The sequence below is a fragment of the Periophthalmus magnuspinnatus genome, chromosome 3 (assembly GCF_009829125.3).
Source record: "Periophthalmus magnuspinnatus isolate fPerMag1 chromosome 3, fPerMag1.2.pri, whole genome shotgun sequence".
Lineage (NCBI taxonomy): Eukaryota > Metazoa > Chordata > Actinopteri > Gobiiformes > Gobiidae > Periophthalmus > Periophthalmus magnuspinnatus.
This window is the reverse complement of record NC_047128.1, coordinates 30,088,427-30,106,371: the sequence shown is the minus strand read 5'-3', so window position 1 is coordinate 30,106,371 and position 17,945 is coordinate 30,088,427. Positions and strand designations below refer to the sequence as shown.

Sequence of the window (17,945 nt, the reverse complement as noted above, 5' to 3'; positions counted from 1 at the left end):
TGGAATTGACTTTTATCTGCGGTGTGCTGTGGGGCTGCCACTGGCAATTCAGAATCCCCTTTCCTCAGCTCTGTCTAAGCCTGGTGTCACATCCAGCACATTGCTATTGGCAGCTGAGCCAGTCCTAATCAATAGCCCGGTCAGGGATGGCCCGCGGCTCTGCTGTGGGTGGGCTATTGATCCCAACACTCACTCCCACAGGTCGCTCCCACAAACCTGTAAGTCGTGCCCTTTAAAGCACTGAGACAACAAATTAACAGCATCTGCTACCACTGGTCCCCGCAACTGTACACATCATCTGTGGACTCATCTTAGACCACAAACATAAACACACATATTGATATATGTACAATTATTTTTAATGTTTGATGGCTGAAGAACTAAAACATGCAACTGTGGAGAAGCTGAAACACTGTTTTCACATGTTAGACCTGTGGACAAAGAGCACAAGTTCAGTTATTTTTGTAGCAAATTTAAATGTTGCTCCCAGAGCTCCTAATCACCACCACAGTAAGAACTCTTGGGAACAATTAAACATGGGTTTAAACCACAGAGGTAAAAATAATCATGCGCAGTTTCCAAATAGAAGAGGCTTCAAAAGAGCGTTTGAGCTATCACAAACGCCTGCTGCTTGTGTGCGCCTCTTCTCAACCAAATTTCAGTCACGCTGGAATTATTGGAACATATGACAAGTGCATTTGTCTGTCTCCACCAGGCCCATGAGGAATTCAAAGTTCTTTCTTACACGCTTTAACTGGAATTGACAGCAAATAAATATGTATTGTCTAAGAGACTTTGTTGTCACATACGAGTGATCCTCTGCATAGCAGTCAATTAAATATGTCAATACAGGAATATGTCTTGTTCTGCTCACAAAGAATTAAGTTTTTCCTTCTGCATTTCCAATAACAATGGAAACTATTCACAGCAAATGATTTGGTATTAAATGTAATTTTAAGTCATAAGAGGCTATACTTACATACAAAAAAATAAAAAGGTGGATTAATTTTGCTGTCTCCAAACAGCTAATTATTTCTGAGATGTTGATGGAAGTCATTCTGCTTTGGTTTGTTTCCTTTGAGAGACATTCATTATGTTGTATTTTGGTTGGGATACTGAAATAGTGGCTTCTCTTTCATGATGAATAAAACTGTCACTCTTTAATGTCTTCCAAACTTGTTTCTAACCAGTTTATTTTTGTGCTTTTTTTTCAGGTGATGGCTCTATGCTGACTGTCTCTCCTTCTGACCTGGGAGTCCCCATATCCCAAACCATATAGCTTTGGAAATCCTGGAATTACCTGGAGTTCTAGGAGAATATCACCAAAACGTTTCTGGTGCCCAGGCACCACATTAATAGCTTTATTCTACTTAATAATCTTCTGTGAATACAAAGACGAGGAAAGTCTGGACATTTGCAATAGCCACTGTTGTTCACCATGGCTTTGACCAACCTGCTGTGACCCAGAGGGTGTGACCTTTCTCCCTGAGGACTTCAAACACACCGTGTCAGAGAGGCTTCTGTGCAGTGGACTCAAAACCCTATCATCAGGTAAGTTTGTGAAGTCTCTACTGCTCCTGCTGTCTGTGCCCAACGCTCTGTAATGCCATCCACACTTTGAACACAGATAGCTCAACCTGTGAGTTAGAGTAAAGATATATACGCTTCTTGAATTGGTTCTTTTAAGCTGTGCGCAGATGGTACTTTTTCAGATTAACACTCTTTAATTATTTTGATCAACATGAATTCTTACACTACTTTTTACCAAAAGAATATAAACTGCTATTACATTTGTATGTTTTCTACCCACCTTAACTTTTCTTTCATATGCACACACACGCACACACCGGCATGCATTCACACACACACACACCATGCACACACACACAAGCACACAGACAAGCACACAGACACGCATTCACACACACACACCATGCACACACACACACACACACACACCCCAGCACACAGACACGCATTCACACATACCATGCACACACACGCATACACACACAAGCATGCACACACACACAAGCACACCCCAACACACACACACCATGCACACGCATACACACCCCGACACGCACACACACACACGCACTCATGCACACACACACACATCTTAAGTCCCGTAATCACATTATGCGTTTACTGCATAACCAGTTTATGGTAAACATGTAGCTGTTTATGATTTCAACTGACAACATTTTCTCCTAGATTTTTTTCTTCAGCTGTGAGAGGGTGTGGTGTTTCATATGTATAGGTTGGCTTTGTACTTCTCTGCTGTTAACAAAACCTGTATACACAGTAAAATTGATATGTTTGCATAGCAAATAGTATAAAAGGTAATACTAGCAAAAAATAATACTGATGAAATCTGTAAAAATGAAGGACTTTATGAAATAGATGTGAGATGTATTTATTTCATTGTGGATGTAATTAAGAGTGTGACCTGAAATCTGTGAGTTGAAGATGCCCTAGGTCAGCTGGTCGGCAATAGCACAGCAGCATGCAGTGGAGTGTGAAGAGGAGTGGGCAGGTCTGGCTGCACAGCTCCCCTCCCTGGCCTTCAGGGCTTTGACACTAGACCTTATTTTTCATGTGGGCGGCATTCTGGGCTGGTCCCTTTGTGTGCACACCCCCCTGTTCTGAGGGAGACATGCATGATTTCATACATGAAAGATATATGTAATTGGACAGCATGGCCTATGCAATACATTTACAATTCTAAACAGCCCAAACCCAGTACCCTCCTGAGGAAATGCATTTGTACATATAAAAACATAAGATCAGAAAGAAAGGAAGACAAAACGCAGGTTATCATTCTTGTTAGATGCTATATTTCTCCTGTGAGTATTCTAGGTTCATAAACCATGCTACATGCAACATGCATAATTTCCTCTATTCTGTTAGAGTATTTACCCCCTAAATTCATTGAAATCACGTTCTGTCTGAGTCAAAACAACTTTAATTAAACATCACAAAAAACAGTTAATATGATAATTCATTTGACTGTCTTTGTTTCAGTGCTTTGAAATAACATTTAAGATAATACATTTTTAACACTTGTAATCGTACCTTTGTGTACAATAGTGTTTTCACCATTCACCATGATCTTTAAGTCATCATCAACCATAAAAACTAAAGCTACACTTTACTGAAGTATGAGATGTACAAAATAAGCTCATTGGTTAACATAAGAATAATGCTGCTGATCCAGTGAGCCTTTTCTCATCTGCCACAAATAGGAGATCACATCACTGTCATTTGACCACTGGGAGCATGTGACCTTTTACCATTCAAGGCCTATTTTTAATGTTGATATCTTTTTGAGACAGAGAAACACATTCGGTTGAGAGATGATATTTTCACTGCCCTATTACATTGTAGTATAAATTGCTCAGTTCCTTACCTTAAACATACTGGGATTTGTGTGTGGACTTTACAGTCTATATTGTAACCCACTCTCACTCTTTCCTATAGGGGTCTATACCATTAACTAAATAAAAAGCAAAGAAAAATAGAAATCCACAAGCTTCCATTTGCCTCCATTATTGACTTGATGTAGTGGCTAACTCCCTCTGTGCTTTCAGCCAGGGAAGTGCCTGAACTAAACAAAACTACTATTTGTGTTTGAGGGATAGTTCACTACAGGAATGAGGTCAGTGGACTGGTGCACACATGTGGAAATTCATAAAGCCGAGGGGATCACAGCTGGAGCGGACCACGAGGCTCAAAAGTGCAGGTACTGTGAATGCAGGTGTAATTTTAAGTGCCTGTACACAATACACCTGCCATATGCATTTAACAAAGTAATGTATTTTCTATTTTTGTAATAATTCTATAATCACTTCAATTTCTGATGCTTTTTGACATGTGCATTTAATTCTATGCATTTACTGGTCACTGCTGAGAGCTTTAAGCCTGAAATTGAAGCTTACCTACTTGAGCTCACGGCACATAGAAAAGAAAAAAAAACAAAACACCAGAGCCCATTGGGGAAACATCTATTATATTCTGCCATAGGACACTTTGACCAAGTGAAGTGTTTTTGTGTTGACCACAGGTAGCTCCTACTGTAGCTCTGGGCTGGTCACTTTTAGCTCACACAAACTGGTGGTACATGGGTGAAGTCCACAAAGGTACAGAACACTGGATTTTCTGTCACATTTTCATTTTAGGCCTATCCATTTCCTTGTGTTGCTTTACTCTGCAAAATCAACTATCTCCCAAAAACAAGAGGAGTAATGCAAGGCCTATAAACCTGAAAAATAAAAACTCGTGTTATAAAGCGAAATTCTTCACAGTTTACACAAAGGCTTCACCATGACCCTTTTCTGCTCTGGTTTGGTCTGAATAGTCGTAGTCAGAGCTAGTCTCCCCGAGTAGAAGTGACGTTGAGGCGTCCAGAGGCTGTGACGCAGGACTTGGATGTGACCGCTGGCTTTACTCTTAGACTCGACTTGTGTGTCATTTCCACCTGTCATCTTTCATCTCATCGCGCTCTTTAACACGCGCCTTCTTCACGTGGACAAATTACGCACTTTATCTTTGTTTCATGTTGCTGTGTAGGACTGTCTGACATTGCACCGCACGGTTTGGGCTGTTTTATAAGCTCTCGTGCTGCAGCTGTCTGGACAGTTGTCTCTCATTTTGGAAACCAACGCGCGAAAAAATAAAATAAAACCAGCCTTAAGCCGGATTCGGAGACAACAGCTCCGAGGATTTTCATGTTATTTCCGTTAAAATTAGTGGGCCTATTTAAAACAAAATGAGGCCTGCGTGAAATGATAGGCCTACTGTAGGCTAATGAATACGATACAAGCCTAAAGAGTTTTATATCTGATCATTTAAAGGACACGACAGATACATGAGGCCTACATATTTACATATTTATATATTTACATCTTTACAATTTAATCATCAAAATGTCATGAATTCCAAGCTCGCAACAATTAAAAAAAAACATAGGCCTATTTATTTAGTTTAGTTATTGGACCATAATAAAGCCTACACAACGTGTGTGAATCTAATTATGCGCGTTTATGTCCCTAATCTCTTTATTTGTGTGACTTAATATTTTCTGCATTTCAAGAGAATCAAATTCAAAATATAAGTTCACTGCATAATTTAACGTGTGCATGTAAAATAATAATAATAATAATAATAATAATAATAATAATAATAATAATAATAATAATAATAATAATAATTTTTGTTCGTGTCACCTTAATCCTTGTGCTATTTCTTTTACCCTATACCCACATAAGTTCCTGGAACAACTTAGGTTTTTTATTCACTTGTCTCCAAAAAGGGCACAATATAACCTTTTTCTTTTTTTTTTTTTTTTTTTTTCAAATTGAGAGGGTCCAGTAAACCTTTCAGATATGATTGCATACTGACTGATGCAGGATGCACATTTGGCTTGTTGTGTTAACACGTCTATTTCCTTTCGATGAAAGTCAAAAGTGATTGCTGAATAATGCATGCAGTCATTAATAAAGTAGTGATAGCAGCAGAGGATTGATATGCGTCTGGTTTCTCATGTAAATGGATAAAACTGACCAGACAGACGCTGTGTTCCGTTTACACTGATCTCAACAGCAGTAGTCTACTAGAAAAATCAGGTCGAGCTGCAGCAGCCGAGATGTGCAGCAAACTGCTCCATCCGCTCCCAGCGTCCACTGCGGCACCTTCTGAAGTGACACCACACAAAACAAACAAGAGGCACTGGTCCATGCAAATATTCATTTACTATTTCATTTAAAACAGCGTTTTCCATTTTATTATAGTTCATTAAACAAGTGTGTTAAAATAAAATCTAAAAAGAAAAGGCAATACAAAAGGCAAAACATGAAACATTTGCATTAACAAGTGCAATTTAATCTGAATTACAGCTTGGTCGATTTACAGTGACACACAAAGCAAGAACACATTCATTCTAGCTACTTTACAGAAGACACTTGTGTTTTTACATGAATATATTTGAAAAAAATAATAATAATAATAACAAAAATCATGTTTATATATATATATATATATATATATATATATATATATATATATATATATATATATATATATATATATATATATATATATATATATATATATATATATATATATATATATATATATATATATATATATATATATATATATATATATATATATATAATCTAACAAATAACAAAGACAAATTAAAAAGTATCAATAACTCGATTAACTGTCAAAACATCGCCTATACGTTTGGTTTTTTTTGTTTTTTCGTTTACAGATTAAAATATCACCTTATGGCTCTGATCTTCTATTGATCTGGGTACACTAGTCTTTTCTTTGTACCGTGGCATTGTATTTATGTGTTTGTTTTATTTAGACGTGTATCTTCTGTTTGTTCGCAGTTTGGTTCATGTTTATGCTCGTGTTGACAGCGCAGATTCTAACCCCCTAAAATGTTACTGGATTTATCCATATGTACGCTGTTGGAGCAGGAATTAAACTATTACGTCCAACACGAGGGTTTTTCATCTCGAATCGCTCCAGCGAGTGTAGCTCTGTGCGCGCACGGACATGAGCGCGTGTGCAGCTCCTCCGCAGGCGCTGGGCTCTGTGCAGAGGAGCTGCGCTGCTTGATCCTTGTGGTCACAGCCTGAACATAAGAGGGCGCTCCCATTGCACCTGGCTGCGCTGCCCTATCCACCCGAGTCTCTCAGGGAGCCGGACATCAGACTTTCAAGAGCGCTTCTACAGCTGCATCGACTCCCATGTTTCACGCGTGCACACTGTAGATACATGCTCCCAATGAGGGAAAAACACATTTTGACAACGTTCATAGGCTGAAACACTGGCACGGTGCTCGTGTGTCCGTTCATATATTAACATATTTCATACAGATATAGGTCAACCATAAATTCCAACAAAAGCATCTATTGACTGGTCCATCCATCAGGCGACTCTATAGAACAAGGACGTGCTTTTGAACGGCCACATGCTGCGACAGGCTAAATGTTTGTATCTGGTGTAGTATTTATTTGGTAGCATCTCCAAAAGTCAGATGCTTTTCCATGTGTGTTGACCGTAGACAGATGAGTTACAGCCTCCTCCTTGTTTGTCTTGCTCTAAAATAATAAGTCCTTGCTGACCATAGATCTTCATAAAGATGTGCGAATTCACTCAGTTCTAACTATTATCTTTAAATGCCTCCTCGCTCATTTTCTATGTTTCATCTCAGCTTTTCCTCCACTCCGGTGCGTGCACGAGCCCCATGCGCGAACACGACGGGTTTCTTAAGTGTTTAAATACATTTAAATTATTTTTGTCAGTTAACGTGACAGTGGCATTAAATCTGTGGGAGCAGCGGATAAAACGATTGTTGCGCTTTGCCCCGCGCCCCAGTTCACCATTTTGTTCCGTGCGGGTCTAGTGATGGTCAAGCGCTTTTATGTGGCCCACATCCACTGAGCATTTTGCATTTAAGCCACTCTGCCTTTCTTTGTCATATCCACGGGCTGTCATAGCCACAGGTTGTGTTGAATTTGCAATGCCACTCGTCGATGTATGCCTATTGAGAGTGGCACGTGGACAGTTATCCTTCCCACAGAGAGGCGCAATTGAATGGTGCTAACACAAAAGCCCAGACCCTGTCAGTTCCCCCTTTTTCCTTTTCAGAGATGCACGAGCCCTAAAAGCACACGGGCCTCCGTCTGCCTGCTCCTCGTTTTCTGTCGCTCCGCCATGCGCAATATGGTCACTGATGGAGCAATGTCAATCAGGCCTTTGCATAAATTTGTAAACTGAAGTTTGCATTGTTCGGCTCTAGGCGGCTGACTCACTCAAAGCTGCCTCGTACCAAGCCTCAAATTACACCAAACTCTTTTATTATCTGCGAGCCCCTTTAACTCCTCTCATACGCGAATTTAAACCTATTCATTTTTACAATCTCTTCTTCCCGAGAGAGCAGACACGTCGGAAATCCTCGAGATTCCCGCGGTCTGTGTCTCACTGTGGAGTGAGAGTGAGCTGGTGCGATCTCCGTGTCTTGTAGTGGTATCTAGTGCTACACACAGGCGTTCTACAGTGGGCTATCTCCTTCTACCAGGTAACAGTGAGTGTCTTAGCCAACGGGTGACAAGTGCAGAGAAAACGCAACGTGAGAGATGGGGAGCATTCAAAAAATAGCCTATATATATTTCATGAGCTGATTTAAAGGATATATGCAATTTTAACTGTGGAAACGGTGTGTCCCAGGGGCTTTCCGTAACCTCTCATAACCTTAGAGTCAAAGGCCTAAGAAAAAAATGAGAATGAAACACATTGTCTGTTGTGGTCACCCTTTCCTCTCAACGCATCACTATTTCACCACAGATTTACATAGACTAAAACAATACTAGTAAAACATGTTCTCAACAAAACCATTATGAGCATTCACAAAGTTGCAACATAATATTGGATCAAATAAAAATACACTTAGCCACTAAACTTGGCATTAAGTGGACCAGCACTTGTTGGAGATCAAGCAAAAAAAAAAAAAAGAAACAGAAAAGAAAAAGCGCACCCTGATACTGAGGGTTTGTCCACCACTTTTCAGAAGATGAACAATAAAAAATACATAAAATATAAAAAAAAAATTATCATAACAATGAGCAGCAAAAGTCCAAAGGGTTGATTTTTGCAGTTCAGGTTTTATTCCGAGGAAACAGGGATGGATGCAAGTTACAACGATTTAGGAAAGACGAGATGCTCAGTGCGCAAAGAAAGAGCGAATGTCAGTAAATGTACTCTGGTATTGATCACAGAGCGTTCGGAAATTCCTCATCACCAAATCTCAAGTAAAATCAGCTACTAGCCAGCTGGCCTTCTGGCAGAACATCAGTGTACACAGTAAAAGTGATGCTTTAAAGGCTAAGAAAAATAAGCAAACAATAATAAATGAACAGAATAATAGGGAAACGTGTTGTGTTTGATTCCTCTCATATACAGTAGAGCTTCAGCCTGATCAAAAGTCACCTGCTTTGGATCTGTGCACGTGTACTGCGTTGGCATTTGTTTTATTATTACAACGCAAAAGAAACACATGCACACACTGTTACGCCCAAATAGGTTACAAAAGTCTGATTCAAACTGAGCTCTATATAAGATCCTGAAACACCTGACATAAATAAGATAAAGCCTCGTGTCTGTCCGGGTCAATAAAAAAACTACATAGGCTACATTTGTGTTGAACTATGCATAAACTGACTGTACACAAAAATATAATTAAAATTAAAATGGTGATGATTAAAAATACACCTCATTGGGTCTCCAACAAATATGAGCATGTGCGAGTGGAAATTTTAAAGGTCTGTTCTGCAAATCTCTTGTTTCAGTGGATAATAATAATACAATAAAACATCATCCATGGGTCACAAAGAATGTTTTCTTATTAAGCAAATTATATGAATATTTTAAAAGCATATTTTTTTTTTATCAACAACATGTAATTATTCGAGATTTAAATAACTTCTAAATAAGAGTTGTGCCCATAAACGCAATTACACGTAACAGCCTATTATTACGTTTACATTACGCTGTTATTTTCACAAATGTCACTAATCTTGTGCATTTTAAGTTCAGATAAAGTAGCAGTAGTAACTAAATGTGGAGTAAAGTCATCGTAAAACCAAGCGCGGATTGAGGTAAATGTAGTAAAGCTGCTGTTACGCACGCGACGCGCACGTTTATGTCAAATAATAAAGAATCACAAATACATTGTTCCTCTATCGGGCACTAGATGCGCCTTTACTCGACTGTGAACTTTGTAAGTTGTCTAAACTACATCCTCTCGCAGTTGTCTATCTCGGTTAAAACACGTAAAAAGAGCCAAAAGTGATAGGATAAAACAAAGCCCAGCGGTTCATGAGCCGGAAGCGCTTGATAATTGCGTCCGTGTTTTATTTTAAAAAGTTAATTCGGTGTAAAAAGCTTGCAAAATGTGGGAAAACGCGGGGTAAAGCGGTGCATGTAGCCTCGGACTTTGCCAGCTCTGCCGCTTGCGCCACTATTAACTTGGACTGTCTTCCGTCTAATCAAACTCTTACTTTCCGCTCGTCTTAATTCCATACTTTCAATTCCTGATCATTACTTTGGTGTTTTTCAGCTTGTATCTATCCATCCCTCCTCCTCTTCGTTCCCCTCCCTCCCTCTCTCTCTCGAGCTCTCTCCTTTGCTGAATCTTATTGATCCAGAAGGCGGCTAATTAGCCCTTCCCTTCGTGCCTGTGTAATGAAGCACATGCGCACTGAATTAATCACAGCCATTTTTTGCAGGAAACTAATTAGCAGGAATAAAGATCCAAAGAGTTTTTTCTTTTCAATCATCAGATCTCACTTTCACCTCTTCCTAGCTCCCTCTAACACAAGACTCACCGCCTGCTTTGCATCCAAATTATTTTTATATTGCCTTTAACAACTAATACTCCGTTTTTACACTCCGCAACAACAATGATCTTTCTTTTGCCACCCTAAGCGCAAACTGACCAAAAGGGGACTGCATTGATGGGATCTTTAGCCAAACCATCACTATTCTGGATTAAAACGCAAGGATCACAAAGCGGCAGCAAGAAATTGTAAGTTTCAACTTTGTGTTTGTCTCTTTTAGTGTGTTTCTCCGATCCTATTCTTTTCGCTGTGGACTTATCTCTCTGTCGGTCCGACTTTCAGCTACGTACACCGGAGCTGTCGATCCTCACGTTATGAGAAAAGACTCCCAATTTCAAGTAGATTTCATGCAAGTAGTTAGCTTTTATTCACGATTGTTCTGTTTTATCGTTACCTGTGTTTACATGAGCGATCGTCCTCCTCTTCGTGAATGGAAGATAAGAACTGGGCAAGAGACAGCGATCCGCTCCAAGCAGTTGATCGTACAAAAACACCATTTCAGACAAATATGTGCATTTCTTTGCATCGTTATGGGTGTCATGTGAGGTTGTGGGTGTCAAGAAGCATGTTTAGGGCACAGAATCGGTAGAAAAACACAGTGTTACGCGAGCGAAAGGCAACGGTAGCTCCGCGTAAGCGCAGCCCAGGAAAGGAGCTCCAAGTCCAGCCTATGGGTCCATGCGTGTCCGGTGAAGACGAGAGCACCTCGCGGTCTCTGTTTTAAGACATTTTCTACCGGGCAAATCCAGTGGGGCTTTCTGAAGGGATGCTTGCTTCTAATTCTTCTTCTTGATAAACACATTTTGCTGTTGTCCGATTGTGCCGAGCTCGTGCAGTCCCTCCGCCCTGCCTCAGCTCCTCCAGCTACACTTTCTCCTTTATCGTAATCTGTCCGGCTTTTGGCCATGTTTTATTTTTCCACCCTCATACTTTTAGCTACTGTTTTAAGTCGATTCTCGCTCATTCCCTGTCGAAGTCACATGCAAATTGATCGACATGTGTATAGGCTATGTGTGTGTGGGACGTGCGCGCGGGGGCTTGTGTTTGCGCGAGTGAGAGTGTGTTGTGCGAATGGAGCCCCCGGTCTCGTCCATGGCACGAGCGGACTAGAAGTGCACCGAGAGCGGACGTAGATAGTAGGGTACGGTGCGCCTGTCATGCTGCACACACAGGCTGCTCCTAGGATCACTTTTCCTCTAATACCGGGCTCTCCTCTTTACTCCGGACTGCCCGGGAAACGATCACCAAAACTGAAAACAAAACGTGAACCTCAGCATACACAATCTGTATCTAGTTACCGTTTCAAAAATGACTGCGTTTAAGTACTCGTGGAGGGTGCACCCATGCGCTCATATCCAACTAGTTTAACACAATTTACGCGTAAAGGCCTTAACAAAATAAATACTTAGCTTGCTACAAATTCAATGCTATAGTTTAAAAAGTCAACCCTGCAAAAACAAAAAGCGGTTTTGCTTTGTATGTCTTTAGTGCTGATCGTGTCAGAACATAGATAAAAAAATAGCTCTATAGTTTCGGCCAGTAATAAAGAGAATCCCAAGTTAGTCCTATATTTTTCCCAGAATGGAATGAAGCGAGTAGGGATTTTGCTAGTAAAGCAAGAGCAAGGCTACGAGTAGGCGCCTACCGTTTAGGGGGACTCAAGGGGTGTGTGTGGGTGTGTGTGTGTGTGTGTGTGTGAGAGAGAGAGTGTGTGTGTGGGGTGGGGGGTATGGGTCAGACAGCAAGAAACCGGGGGAACAGGGGTCATGGAGTGAGCGCACAGATAAAAAGGAAAGCAGAGGAAAGCCCCTTGCAAACAGCCCAGGGACGGTAGTAGAGAGGAGAGGCTGGTTGTTGTGTGTGTGTTTTGGGAGCAGCACAAAGCACTTGTGGTTGTCAGCATCTGCACAGATTAAGACTTTGGTTTTAGTTTGGAGTGTGAAGAAATAGGCCTGATGGCTATAAAAGCTCGCCCAGGCAGCGGGTCCAATAGGCATTCACATTTTATTTAAAGACGAGAATTGTGGAGGAGACGACTGATGTGGGGGGTTGGTTTAGAGGGGTCAGATAGCCAAGGGCCATGAGAAGAGCAAGCAGGGGAAGAGGGCACACAAACAGAGTCTCATCTAAATCAAGAAAAGGAGATTATTTGTCCATTATTGAACTCTAATAAATGCATTCACATAAGTCGATAGAGTTTTTTTTTAGGTTTTTGTTGTTGTTGTGAAGTCGGCACAGTGAACAGGACAGGTACTGTTTATACCATGCCTGTAATGCTCGCTGCCTCCCCCGTCTGACAGTAACACTCCCCTCTCTCCTCCTCTTCTTCTACTCTCTGTCTATGTCTATGTCTACGGTTACAAAACAAAGACGAGCACAATAGTTTATTGTCATCTCATGTGTCTGATTCCTCTCTGTCTTGTCTCAATGTCATATTTGTGTTTAATTATAACTGTTCCTGCCAAAGCTATAGGAATGTCATTTGGATGTTTTCCATTTGATTTCTCTGACATGGTGTTTGGTGAAAGTAACAACAGCACTGTGTTCTTGTCTGTAAGGATGGACGAGCCCTCTATAGGCTTCAAAAATAATTGGAAGGCCTGTTTTAATTTTGAACCTAGCAGGGTATATTCACACTAACACTTATATTAATTAAAAAAATATATTTTTTTATTTCTATAGGGCTGACCTTGAAATTATGTTATGTATATGAAAATTGTACCCATGAAAATAATGAAATGGTGACGGACTTCATTATTTCTATGATAAACCACCATGGCGTAATGGCTATTCAGAGTGTGGTTGCCGTTATAGTTATTTATAGGTGAAAAAAAAAAATACATTTGAAGTTTGAACTATTATGCATGTGATTTCACTGATAGGTAGGTGCTGTATGGGCCAATGAAAAATCCAATTTTGATTTTAACACTTACATTACCATTTTGAACAACATCGCTGTGAAGATGGTCGAGTAGAAAAAGCATCATAGACTTGTTTGATCATATGGGGGTAACCACATCGAGAGAAGGAGACAGCGCCTCTGGCTGTCATAACCCCTTCTCCTTATTCCTCTCTGCCTCTCCCTGCCTCTCTATTTTATACAGTGTGTGAGTGTGTGTGTGTCCATGTGTGTGTGCTGCATCGCTCTCTCCCCACCTCTCGGATGATGGGCACTGGTGCAGTAGGGAGCTCTGCCATGTCCCTGGTCTGAGAGAGCCCTCTTTGGGTGAACACTGTTCTTATGCTAAATTCACAATACATTAATTTCTTGAATTTATTATCAGCAAAATCAATAAATATTACATAATATTAACAACACTAATATTATTGTTATTATTAAACATTGTTTATAATATTATGAATTATTTAAATGAAAGGCCTGTCATTTCCTTGTGTGTTCACTGAAGTGATTTTGCTGTGAGTGCATGAGGTCACACTGGACGGGTTCTTCCAGTTGCTTGGTGATGTTGTGGTGGTGTGTACGGGTGGTAGCTCAGCTCGGTGGAAGGCCAGGGTAGTGTGAGGAGAGACAGGCCGCACACATGACTCTCATGCTCAGGTCTGTGCTGTGTTCACAGATGCTGGAGTCAGTCTTTAATCTTTACAACCCTCGTGCTCACAGTTCCTCTCCTCGACTCCAGAAACAGTCCATGTCTCCATCAGTATCTCCTTTTTATCTTTACAAGTAAACTTGATGGCCATTTCTATGGTTTGTTCTCTCACAGTGTGATTTCATGTTAACAATTATGGTCATTGGTAGAGAGATTTATGAGGATAGTCACACGCTGCATCCATGACATTTTTTTTGTCTGTAATAATATTTTTAAGTTGATTTATTTTTCAAATCAGTTTATACATTATGTGAGCTAAGATAGAGACAGTTATTACGAATATATTAATATCAGTTTACCTGTTAGTCACTTTTGTTGCGACACTCTTAAAGCAGTATACTGGTTGAATGCTGTTCCTTACAGTAAAAGGATATATTGTGATCATGATATAATGTTAGTTGTATGTCCTTGAGATGAACAAGTATATTGCTTTTGTAACAAATGCTCAGTATTTAGTATAGCAGCAAGTTGATCTAGGAGTTCTTTGAATTATTAGCACTGAGTATCGTGGAAGACATAGTTGACCAGGCTGTGCAGATGTAGTATAGTGAGTAGTGTATTGTTTTGGGCAGTGTCAGCCCGCTCGATGCTCTGGGATTGGCTGAGCCGCGAGGCTGCGTCTGTGCAGAGTACATACGTCCACACACACGTACACATGACGGGATGACAGTGACTACGCCGAGGGCTGCTAAATTAAACAGAGCTGAACCTCGGCTAAAGCCCACCCCTCTCTGGACCATGGAGGCCAGCATTCCACCCTCCTCACTGGTGCTTATCATCACAAAGGACAGAATGCATAAAACATGGAGGACGCTTAGACACAAGCGGGCCAGGTTGCCTTTCTCTCCCCGTGCACGCTGAGCCCCGAACAATACGTGGGCCCCTCTGGCCTGTGACTCTGACGACACACATGCACACGTCTTTTTATCCTTCCTTACTTCTTTTTCATGCTCTTCCTCTTCCTCTGTGTTACTGTGCTCTGTGGACTGATAACTGCCCTGGCATTGTTTATCTGTGTCTGTGAAATCCGCATTGTGTTACTCCAGTGGAAGTGTGCAGCGGCGGTGGCGGCTGCTGCTGTGTGGAGTGTGAGGTTTCAATACTAACAGTACAGAAACAGCCCAGTGATATATCCTTTACATGTGTCATTTTTGCACCTTTTCACAATAGTGAATTTTTAGTGAATTTATACTGAATTTACAGCATGCAATTTTTTCCAGATATTTTTAGAAAATACCAAATCAATATAATTTGTCATGTTTTAGCTAAGTTTACATTTTTGGACAATAGCTTTTAAGGGACATTGCTTTACATAATTCTCTTTGGCAGAACCTTGTTTTCTGAAGTACATTTAAAGTGCTTGATGTGAAGTGTGGAAGTATTTTTCCACTATATTTCTATAATCTATTTGTTAATGATTATAATTAAAACAGAAATACCAGCTTATGTTTTCCTATCACAGATGATGTGGATGATTAAAGTTTAGTGCCTGCATGTTCTGGCCTCCAGTAGCTATTTTGCACTTCCTCTCTGTGTACTCCCTGTCTTATCTATTCATTTGCAAATGTGAGGTAGGTGGTGCTCCCACATTCCCGTTGGAAGAGTGGACAGAGAGGGGAGGCACACATGACACAAGCCGCAATGTATTGTGCAGAATAGTGAGAAAAACGATTGGAGCTAGGGTGAGCCTGTGCTTGTCAGAGAAAGGCCAATGCTCAATTCATTCAGTTACACAAGTTACCACAGCTCTACTCACTCATTACATAGTGCTGCCTTAGCTTATGTTCTCCTCAGGTGGGCCAGTGTTTTCCCTGTTCTTCCCTGGAGACGGCGCTGACAGTAGTGAAGGGGTTAAGAAGCAGGGATAGCCCTCTTTTGTCTCAGCGGCCCTCGGTGCCATTGTTGTGCTGGAATTGAGCTTGGTGCACCTCACTTGACCACAGCAAAGCAATAAAATGGCCTCTAAGTGCTAGAGCCTCCGTAGTCCTCTGATGTCAGCTCTCTCACAGCTTCTGCCCGTGCTGCTTTACCTGTCTCTACACTGTCCCTGGACACAACAAAAACTACTAAAGTACACTCTTTTGTTACTTTTTTACATTTAAACATGTTGTCCAGTAATTTAGTTACAATTGTTCTGATTTTAGCTGCAATAATAATAAGTTGGTGGATTATAAGAAGTTGTTGCTAGTTTATTGTCTGATATTTAAACATTTTTGTACAATTGTATTTAATATAAAATTGTGATAATATACAGTTTAAAAATCATCATGTGTTTGATATAAAAATTTAGAAATTAAAATGTGTAGGTAAACACAGGTAGCACAGGTTTATACTGAATTTTTTTTTTCAAAATGTTGTAGTGCGAGCATTGCTTTTGAATTATAAATGAGCATATTATTCAGTCCTATGCTGTCTTTCAAATAATTCTCATACATGCCATCTCTTTTTCCTTCACTATTATATTTTTCAGGAGGAAAAATGACAATGCATTGTGTTGGGGGATGGGGAAGCTGATGGCATAGATGATTGTTTATAGCTACTCCCACCTTTGCAGACATTGTAATTAAAAAAAAGATATAGTGCATGTCCGTCTGTCTCCATCCCATCTTGTCAAATAAGCATCTAGCTGCCGCAGCGAGCATGTCTGTGGATTTATGAAAGCGCTCCCATTGGCTGAATTATAATTGGCACCGTCTTGAGTGTAAACCATTTTGGCCAGGTGTCATACAGACTACAATGCACCAGGCTGCAATTAAAGCTACATTTCTGATAACCACACTCTTATTGCACGATTCCAGAGGGCGGTTCTTCTTCCCGATATGACGTTAGCTCACCTTAGCGCAGCCCTTATAGTTCATCTAAAAAACAAACCGCGCTTTCCTCTGTGGGTTTCACTGTACCTAAAACAAACGCTCTTTCCTCATTTTCCCTGTGTTAAATGAACAAACATTAGGACCTCAGTGGCTCATAATAAATTTATTAGAGAGAGGAATACTCCCACACAGCGCCTCCAAAAAGCAGACATGTACTACAGATTGTGTGTTTAGCCTGGGGAGGTGAATAGCTATCCTTGCTGTCTGTTTAAATGTATACGTTTTCAGATAGATAAATGTATTCTGTTCAACATAATTTCTGTAGCTGCCTCATATATTTTTTTATTTTTATAAATTAACCTTAGCATCCAGTATATTCATTTTTACTACCCTTTAAGAAGCTTGCATTTCATGTTGCTTACCGTCGTCTTATTGCAGTATTTGGATACCATTCGGATACAAATGTTGTGTTGTATTTTGCTGTGTCGTGGCAGAGGTTTGGTGCTGTCCGAGGGGGGAGGGGCAGATCCCAGGGGAGTGACACCGGGCTAGACGGCCGTGACAGACCGGTGACCCTGGCTTTGTGACGTCACCGGCCTCGTCTGGTCACCATGACATTCATTTTTTCCTGCCGTTTAATGAATGAAGATGGGGGCATGCCTGGTTCATATTAGTTCATGGTGATCTGAATACAAATTTCCATATATGTTTTGTGTCTGTGTATCTGGGATTAAAAACAGTTGCGGTGTAGGTGGACGACAATACGGCATGCAATAATTTGGGTTCGTGTGACGTCACCGTATTCTGCAGACCCTAGAATTAAAACTGATGTTGAAGCCTGAAATCAATGATAATAATTTGCTATATACTGTCTAAATCATTAAAATGCTTTGACCTGGTTTACAGTTAACATCTCTAATTACTGTTCCTCACCACATGAAAGAAAACACTGGTGGAGTTTTTGTTAGCGTATTTGTTTCTTTCTATATTACAGGTGATAGTGATCGAACACCATCAAATTCTAGAGCGTAAATGCAAACTATTGTTATGCCACAGAAATATGTTATTTCATGTGTAGTGTATCTAGGTCACACAATATGCCATTT

At 40.4% G+C, this 17,945-nt stretch overlaps 1 protein-coding gene across 3 annotated transcripts in view; it reads left to right on the top strand.

Moving 5' to 3' along the window:
• Positions 1-10,265: 10,265 nt before the first annotated feature.
• The window catches only part of zfhx3b (zinc finger homeobox 3b), a 107,002-nt gene continuing 99,322 nt past the window's right edge, over positions 10,266-17,945 (top strand). For 2 of the 3 annotated variants that reach the window (XM_055229049.1, XM_033991719.2), the window contains exon 1: positions 10,267-10,603. The gene's annotated coding sequence lies outside the window, so the exon portion shown is untranslated. Of the gene's footprint in view, positions 10,604-17,945 lie in introns of all 3 variants that reach the window. The other variant, XM_055229055.1, reaches the window with a different exon arrangement.